Source organism: Fukomys damarensis, unplaced genomic scaffold, assembly GCF_012274545.1.
Source record: "Fukomys damarensis isolate Sample0158 unplaced genomic scaffold, DMR_v1.0_HiC HiC_scaffold_38, whole genome shotgun sequence".
NCBI classification, from domain to species: Eukaryota; Metazoa; Chordata; class Mammalia; order Rodentia; family Bathyergidae; genus Fukomys; species Fukomys damarensis.
Genome location: NW_022900950.1, coordinates 22,277,129 through 22,286,245, shown reverse-complemented (window position 1 = coordinate 22,286,245; position 9,117 = coordinate 22,277,129).

The following is a 9,117-nucleotide window of genomic DNA, read 5'->3' as shown; positions in this document are numbered from 1 at the left end:
AGTTGGTGGAGCTTCTTAGATGTATAGACTAATCGATTGTATCAAATTTGTGAAGTTTTGGCATTATTTTTTCACATTTTTCCTTTCTTTCTCCTCAGCTCTTCTTCTGGGACCTCTAATACATACATATATATCGGTTTCCTCAGTATCCCGTAGGTCTTTAAAGCTTTGTGCATTGTTGTTCATTGTTCTTTCGTTCACTCTTCCAATTGCATCATTTCTTTTGCTCTATCTTCATGAACTCTGACTATCTTCTGCCAGTTCAAAGTAGCTTCAAGTCCATCTAGTGACTGTTTGGTTTCTTTAACTGCACTTTTTAACCTCAAAGCATCCTTTAAAAAACTTAATATCAATATCTTTAATTTCATTCTCCATTTGGTGAATAATTGTTATTTTTACCCTTAATTCCTTAAACATAACTTAATTAGTTGAACATATATCTGATGACCTTTTGAAATCTTTATGTGCTGTATGCATCATTTGAGTCCTTACCAACACAATTTTCATGGACTGCTTCCTTTCTGTATAAGGGTTATGATTTTATTTTTTTTCAAGTATTGTAAAATTTTGAAGGTGTGCATTTTAGATAATACATTGTAACAAGTCTTGGTTGTTACAGAACTCTAATATGATCTCTAGACTTTCTACTTTCTGGTATAAATGTCCTGAATAAGTTCCTTGAATTTGGACAATACCTGTGAAAATAATGAATACCACCACCATAATTTAACATTATAAGTGTATATAATAAAAATGAGGGATTTTTCCAAATGTAATAAAGATACATAACTACTTGATATTAAATTAATGAAAATAGACATGATCTCAGGTAAATAATCTATTAGGAAGCTCTTAATAGAGTTAAGCAGAAGGTCAGCAGTCTCTGTCTCCCCCCCGATCATTCATCCTAAGTAAGCAAATCAGCATCAATTCTATACATGCAATAAAACGAATTCTCCAAAATGTGATACACAGCTTAGAAGATGAAAGCCTCAAGTGAGATGGCAGTCCCAGTTACTTCCACCTTCTGATATCCTGAGCAGTGGATCAGTTGCATCATACCCACTACCCAATCCATGGAAACTGAGATAACAAGTGTCTGTTGTTTTAAATCATTAAGCTACAGCAACTTGCTGCACAACACAGAACCCTAGTACAGAACCAGAAGAATTGTCCTACTGGTTTATTTAGATTCTTATTCAGTTGTGTGCCAGATTAGTTTAATATCATGCATCTCATACACAATCTCCACTTTTGTTTCTGATTGAATTAAACGTGTAATATTAAGCCTGAGGAAAAACATCAAGGATTCAAAGTAAATCTCTCTGTTTTAAAGATGAGGTAAGCAACCATCTCATAATGACAAAATGTTCTCATATGAATATGGGTACCCAAAATAAAGACTATATTTCTCAGTCTCCTTAGAGTCATGGTCATGTTGTCCATGTGATTAAATCTGTGGAAGAAATAAAAGCCAAGGTATGTTGAGGTAGTTTCCAGAAACTTGATGCTAATTCTGCTGTTTTATTATTTTTTAATTCTTAATTTTATTTTTCTACCTGGCTTTGTAGGGGTTGTAACTTGGTCAACATAGCTAAGCCATTACCTAATGATTTCTCACAAAGTTGTGTTTCAACACCTTGAGCTAAGAAATCTACTACTCTTTGCAAGTAGATCTCTGTGTGGGTTGAGGGAAATGCTTGAAGCAGAGGGAGTGTACAAGATTTCCTCCACATTTACTTTCTTGTCATCACTCTTCTCCATAGTAAATGTCAATGAGGATGCAGTGGACCTATAGAATGCTGGTGAAAATATAGAATGATCCAACCATTTTGGAAATAGTTTGGCAATGTCTTAAAAAGTTTGACACATACCCATTATTTGATGTAGCCATTCCAATTCTATATATTTGCACAGTATAATGTTGAGCACACATCCATACAGATATTTGTATACCACTTCTCCAGCAGGCTTATTTTTAACAACTCAAGCTGGAAATAATCCAAGTGTCCATCGACCTGCCCAAAAATGATATTATACTACTTAGCAGTAAAAGGAGTAAACACATTAAAACACGGTAGTTAATTATGCTGTGTGAAAGAAGCCAATGAGAAAGAAAGAAGACTTTATATTGTCATTTATATATTTATATCATGTTCTAGAAAATGGAAGCTAGCTTACAGGAATATAAAAGAGATTAGTGATTATCTGGTAATTTATAAGGGTCTAGATGGGGGATGGCAAAAGGGAGGGGTTACTGAAGGACAAAAGGAAATTTTGAGGGGTGAGAGATACTTTAATATTTTAATTATAAGCCCACAACTAAGATGATTTGAGAGAGACACTAATCTTGGGCACAAAATACAGGTGGTGCAGTTAGGGGAAGCAAATCACATGAATAAAGATGTATAAAATTTAATGCAACATTTTTAAAAGTCCAAATTATTTTTTAAAATGTGGCAAGCAAAGTATCAAACTTTTAAAGACAAAATTGACTTTCACATGAACCTTCTTGTCCAATTCACCCTATTGAAGGTCTAGTCCTAATAAAACTTTATTTACAAAAATAGATGAAGAGGTTAATGGCTGTAATTTGTCAATTTGATTTTTTTAAAAAATAAGAGTATAAAAAACTTGATCCATTTAGTTGTTCATTAGTTGGGATTCAGTTTATCTGTGAAAGAAAAGCAGCAGAATTGAGGGAAGGAAACTTCTGCTTCATGTACAACAGAAACGGGACAGGCTGTCCTGGCTGGGATAGGCAGTGTCATCTCATGGACTCCTTGGGATGTGGGCAGTCTCAGCGTTCCTGGGCTATGGCCTTCATTTCTTTGGCCTGAGTGCCCAGCCCCTGGGCTCCAGGCTGTAAAATAAGGAAACTCCATAAGAGGGCAAAGGGAAATTCCAATTGTTCCTTTGGGAAAGCTCTAGAAGCTACTATAATAAACTTCTGCTTTCATTTCTTCCAGGGATTTTAGTCACAGGGACACACACAGTGGCAATGAGACTGACACACAGTCTTCATTCTGGGCATTCAGATACACACAAACACATTATCACAATGGAGCCTGTTCTCTCTTCATCTCTAAGTAAGGAGATTTACTTCAAGACCTTGCTGTTTTCCCCAGGTTTAATATTATACATTTTCATTTAACTAAAAACAGAAGTGGACTGGATTTTAGGTCCAAGGGGAAGAGTAATAAAATTTGCCTGATTCTGGACTGGAGAGTTAGCTTAGTGGCACCGTGCCTGCCTTACAAATGCAAGGTCCTGAGTTCAACCCTTGGTACCAGAGGAGGCAAAATTGCCTGACTTTAGCCAGACAATGCATAAATGTAGATTTTTCTAAGGAGAAAAGTGTCCAGCCAGTGTGGTGGCACATGCCTGTAATTCCAGAATTTGGGAGGCTGAGGCAGGAGGATTGCTGTGAGTTTGAGACCAGCCTGGACTACATAATGAGTTCCATGTCAGTCTCAACCACACAGTGAGACCCTGTCTCAAAAAAACCAACCAAACAAACAAAAAGAAAAGTGTCTATTTTGAGATCTATGTTTAAATATTCTAAGTTTGGTCTAAATTCTGAGGCAATTATTTTAAAATAATTTTCCATTAACATTTGAAAACATTCTTTCTTTCCCAAGAATTAACACATCCAATTCTGTCCTTTTCATTTTTATCAAAAACTCTTGGGCTGGGGATTTAGCTTAGTGGTTCTGCCACCTGCCTCACAAGTGCAAGGACCTGAGTTTGATCCCCAGAAAACCCTTTAAGCTGACTAAAATGTACAAGTTTAATTTGACTTTTTATTTATATTTTTAGAAGATTTAGTGAAAAAGTAAATCATTTATTTACATATCACATTGTAAGACAACAACCAAATTTAAGCGTATGACAAATATAAGGGCATAACCTTAAGCAAAAGAATGGAAGCATGAAAATGAGGATATTCATAGTTTTTGAAATACCTATAAAATTATATGATCAGCAGAATTTAAAAGAAGGCAGAAAAGTTTAGGGCTTTTTAAAGAGACATTTGGGAATTAGACACATTTGGGTTAGAATCTTTGCTTTTCCTCTCCCTAGCTGTGTGCCTGAGAGTGACTTCTCTGAGCCCAGTTTTCTTGATCTAAAGCATAGAGTTGATAACAGATGCTATATTATAAGATTATGATGCTGCTTCAGTATCATCATAAACTCAATGTTTAAATTAGAGCGTAACTCTGGGGACTACTTGATAAAAAGTAATTTTTATTACTGGGAAAATATTAAAGAACACAGCAGGCTTCTGATAAGGAAACCTGGCAGTTTATTGCATTCCAGAACAAAGCATTTGTGAGGAAGGATCACGTGGTGGACTCACACAGAGATGATTTAGAGGAAGCCACCACCCATGTCCCGGTAAAATGCAATGAGCTCAGGCAGGGTGTTGTGACAGAGCTCTTGAGCACATCTTCCACACGTGGCTTCTGCTCAGAGCCTCAGCCCAGGAAGATCTGGTGACACTGAAAAGCTTGACACCGTCTTCTGGGAAGAACCTTGGCTACCTTACCACAGAAAATGCAGAATAATTATGGTTCCAAAACAACATTTTCTGGAGCCATCAGTCCTTGGATCAGCAGCACAGTCCCTGTAGCTGTGCCGTCTCTGTCTTGTGTTTGTGAGGGTGATGTGCAGTGCAGTGTGACCTGGTCTTTTCTCTGATACCGTCAGAAACCCCAAGCCCCCTATTGCATATGCAGTGATGCATCTTTGCTGCTTCCTTATGAGCTAAATTATATGAATCCATTGTTTAAGTTTAAAAAGCAATGAAAAATAGTAAGGGAGGAAAAGGAAAAGGTGTATTAATTAGCTGCATCTCAGTGAGCATAACAGCAATACAGCATCATGCTTCTCTAATTACTTATGAGATACTCAAGCAGCCAGTCTTGCAGTACTGAAGTCATCACTGTGGATATTAACACCTCTCAGTGAGGGCAAAACCAGTCTCTTTACCAGTGCTAGCAAATTCCTGGGCTAGGTATGTGAAATTAGAACTTTGGAACTCTTCATGGAAGTTCTGTACATACATTCACAGCCATCTTATGGTGGCACAGTTATTTCTGTTTATGGGGAACAGTAATTAGGGAAAACACAGTTATTATAACATTCAATTTTTGTAAAGAACTTTGAAATGGCTAACTAATGGCTTTTGTATTTGATCACATTTCAGTGCGAAGCAATAGAAATATATTATTCTGATACTCTCTCCCTCAAGGTATTTTATAAAAATAAAAATATGCAGTGTGCAGTACACTACCCCAAAGTCTAGGCTGCTAAAGTAAAAGAGGCATGTAGATAAAGACAAAGTGGACAAATATTACTTCCTTCCAATACGTAGATATCATATTTTCAAAGTGACTTTGTGTTTAGTAAAAGTCCAAAATTTATTTAAGACATTAAATAATTATTATGAAAAATATTACAAATCATCCAGTAAATCTAGTTTTTAGGTAACATAGTCTGATTTTGTATATATTTACTGCTAGCCACTTCTCACAGGCCTACTGTTTTTATCTTCTTTTGCTATTTTTCTTCTTCCACAGGTTTAGAGCAAGCCCTCTCATCCTCATTGTCTTTCATGAATAGGGTCCCTATGAAATTAGATTATTAGGCTTTTTTGTTTAAATCCCAGTGGTTTACCTGTTGCCTAATTTTTGATCCCCATAAGTAGATGTTTGCTAAGGATTAAAGAAAATAATTTATAGCAGGAAGATCAAACAAGAAAGTAAGATCATGAACATGAAGACAGCAAGCAAGGCACATCATCTTAGAGCTTTTCTATTTCTATTGCTACTTGTGTCATTATATAATTACTTGTGTGTGCATAGAGGAAACAATTTAGAAATATAAAATAAGTATCAAGGGCATTTAGAAATAGAATGTGAGGGCTGGAGATTTAGCTCAGTGGTTCCACCGCCTGCCTGAGTTCGATCCCTAGTACCCCCCCTGCCAAAAAATGGCCTTCTTTGTTTCTAGAAATACAGTGTGAGTGACTATGGTGGTAGCTCTAGCTGAACACCTGAGCAATGGAAGTAATGGTAATAGGATTTGGAATGTGACTGTACACTTTCATAAGCCCGGAGGAAACCATTTCATTCTTCTTTAAGTCAAATCCCACGCACTTACTTCCGCCAATATCTTACCAATCTACTCCTAAGAAAGAAATCCTGCCCCTCTTCATACACTCAGGAGAATTATGAAAAAAATGTGCTTTCAATTCACAATAGCTAAATCTTGGAAACAGCCCATATGTCTATTAACAGAAGAATGGATAAAGAAAATATGATATTTATACACAACAGAGAACTACTCATCCATAAAGAAGGATAAATTTAAGTCATCTGTGGGAAGATGAATGCATCCAAGGCCATAATGCTAAATAAAATGTCAGACACAGACCTTTGGCAGATGGGAAGGGGATCTAGGGAGGGAGGAAGAAAAGAAGGAAAGGCAAAGGAGAAATAAAAAGACTAAGATATGATGTGCATATGTCCGAATTTCCCACAATAAATGCATTCATTATGCATAACAGATACATACTGATAAAAAAATATTTTTTTGCCAGAGCTTTAACTCCTGAGCTATGGAGCCCTTCTAAAATATATTTTTTAAATTATGCTTTAGGCCTCTTCTAACTCCTCCCTTTCTCTTCCTCTTCTTGTTTTGCTTTCAACAAATCAACAGTAGCAATTTAAGAATGTAAGATATTCCTATAATAGACATTGAATATCTTAAAAATAGACAATGCCTGCGGAGTGATTTCACAAAAGTAGAACAATGGGAGATCTCAAACTTCGCTGCTTTCAGCAAGAAGTACATACAGCTAACAGCTCTCCACGGGGCTTTGGTGAAAAATGTCAAACTGGGAAATAAGCCTGAGACCCCCAAGTGGACCACAGAACTAAATAAAGAGCATATTAAAGAGGGTAAAAGGGGGATGATGCCCCTCCCTCAAGTTGACACAGCTCCCGAGACAGTTTTCCAGAGCCCACATCTTCATGAGGGGGAAAGAGAATCCAAGGCGGATGTTCAGCTGGACGCCCCTGACGCCTCTGGCTCAGCGCGCAAGAAACACACAAGGTTTTCCAGCGAGGCACGCTTGGGTCAGATAGAAACCAAGAAAGGAGGCGTTGCTAGGCGACCAGTGGGCGGGCCTTGGTTGTTGGCTTTGTTACTGTCCGCAGAGGCAGACAGCAGATCCGCTACTATAGGCACAGCCCCTGTCTCCCTGGCAATGGAAAGCTAGGCCGGGCTTGAGTCTGTGGACTGCAGCCTCAGCACTCAGCCTTGGACCTCATTTCATGGGCTAGCTCTGGCTGCAGAGCTTTATTTAGCAAAGCACAAGAGCTAGACTTGCAGGTGTTCAGTTCGGGCAAATTCAGAGCCCGCCCAGCACCACACCCAGGGAAAGAGAATAAGTAGAAGGGTGGTTTCCGGGGCTACAGACTGGGAGAATGGGAAGATGTTAGTCAAAGGTATAAAGAAGTATTTATTTATTTATTTATTTATTTTGGTACCGGAGATCAAACTCGGGACCTAGAATTTACGAGGCAGGCGGCGGCACCACTGAGTTAAATCCCCGGTCCCAAAGTATTATTTAGAGAAAACCAATGAACTCTGAAGGTGAAAAAATATGAAATTTCTTCGTCGTGTATATCAAGTAACATGCCTTGCCTTAGAAGTCTCCAGCATCTTAAGATTTCCTCCACTTGTGAGATGGGAATCCTTCAGCTACTCTAACACAGCTTTCTGTGGACTTGTGTGCCTTGAAAATTAGTGTGGTTAGAAGCTGAAAGATTTTCCAAGAATATTTTCCACATGGCTCCTGAACTCCACCTGTCCTGCCTGGCTTATATGTCCACCTTATCTTCATTATAAGCAAATGCATTATTCAGAAGTGAACCATAAAACTGCTTTTGCCGAAATTACTTTCAACTTGCTCAAGTGGAAGCATTTTAGTCATAAGCTACAAAAATATAATTTTCATAAGATAAAAAAGGAGGGATTGCCTATATACTCACTGAATTTCCTGGACAGTGGAAAGAGAAACTATTTAGATTAAATTAGCTTATTATAATTTGAACTCACAAAAAGCATGGAAATAAAGTGTGTGCTGTGTTTGGAAGCCTTCTATGTTCACCCATACACATATACTACATGCACAGAAATAATTAGATTTATGTAAGATAAAGGTATAAGTAAAACATTCTCTTTGCTTAATAAAATGTAGAAAAATTCAAAGAAAATTTGATTTATGGAAACTTCCCAGTAATTTGCCTTCACAAATAAAATGCCACCCCAGTTGACATAACTGGTTATAAGCAAACAGGATGGAAAGGTGGGGTTCATAAACTTAAAAACTTAAAGGATATTCATGAGTAAGTCAAGAAGTTAATGATTTAAAATATGCTAATAGCTATTAATGAGGTATGCCAAAATGGACCATTTCTAATAAATATATTCTAAATATGAAAGAGGAAAATAGCAAACATTTCCTGATTGTTGATCATAAGTAATTATTTTATACATGAAAAAAATAATCACAGTATAGTGAAGTAGTTTCCTCCAGTGACAAAAAAGAGCAATGTATGGAGCAGGAATTAAAATGCATATACTGAAATGAAAAAATTGAATGAGAACATAATTCTCAAAGTCTCACCCTTGGTACATTCTCCTGGGCTCTTTGCATGTTAATGTTCTCAACTTCTTCATAGAACCTTTGAACACTATGACAGCCATTGGTATAGTATATTCTGAGTGAACAAGGTGTGGAGAAGAACCCTTCGCTAATTGTGGCAACATTTCCAGTACCTTTACTATGGCTTTAGTCATATAAAGTATAGGGCATGCTGATATAGACAGAGGTGTTTTCAACATCCAGGTATAACAACATTCAACTAATTATTAATTTATAGCTATAATTGATATATAGCTATAATATGGAAAATGAAGATTGTTATTTATTAGGAAGACATAATACCTTTTACTTTAAAGCATTTTGATAGTTTCAGTTACATCTAATTTATTAAATAGATACTGATTTTTCTCAAGAATAGTAGAGGATGAACTTGACTGAAT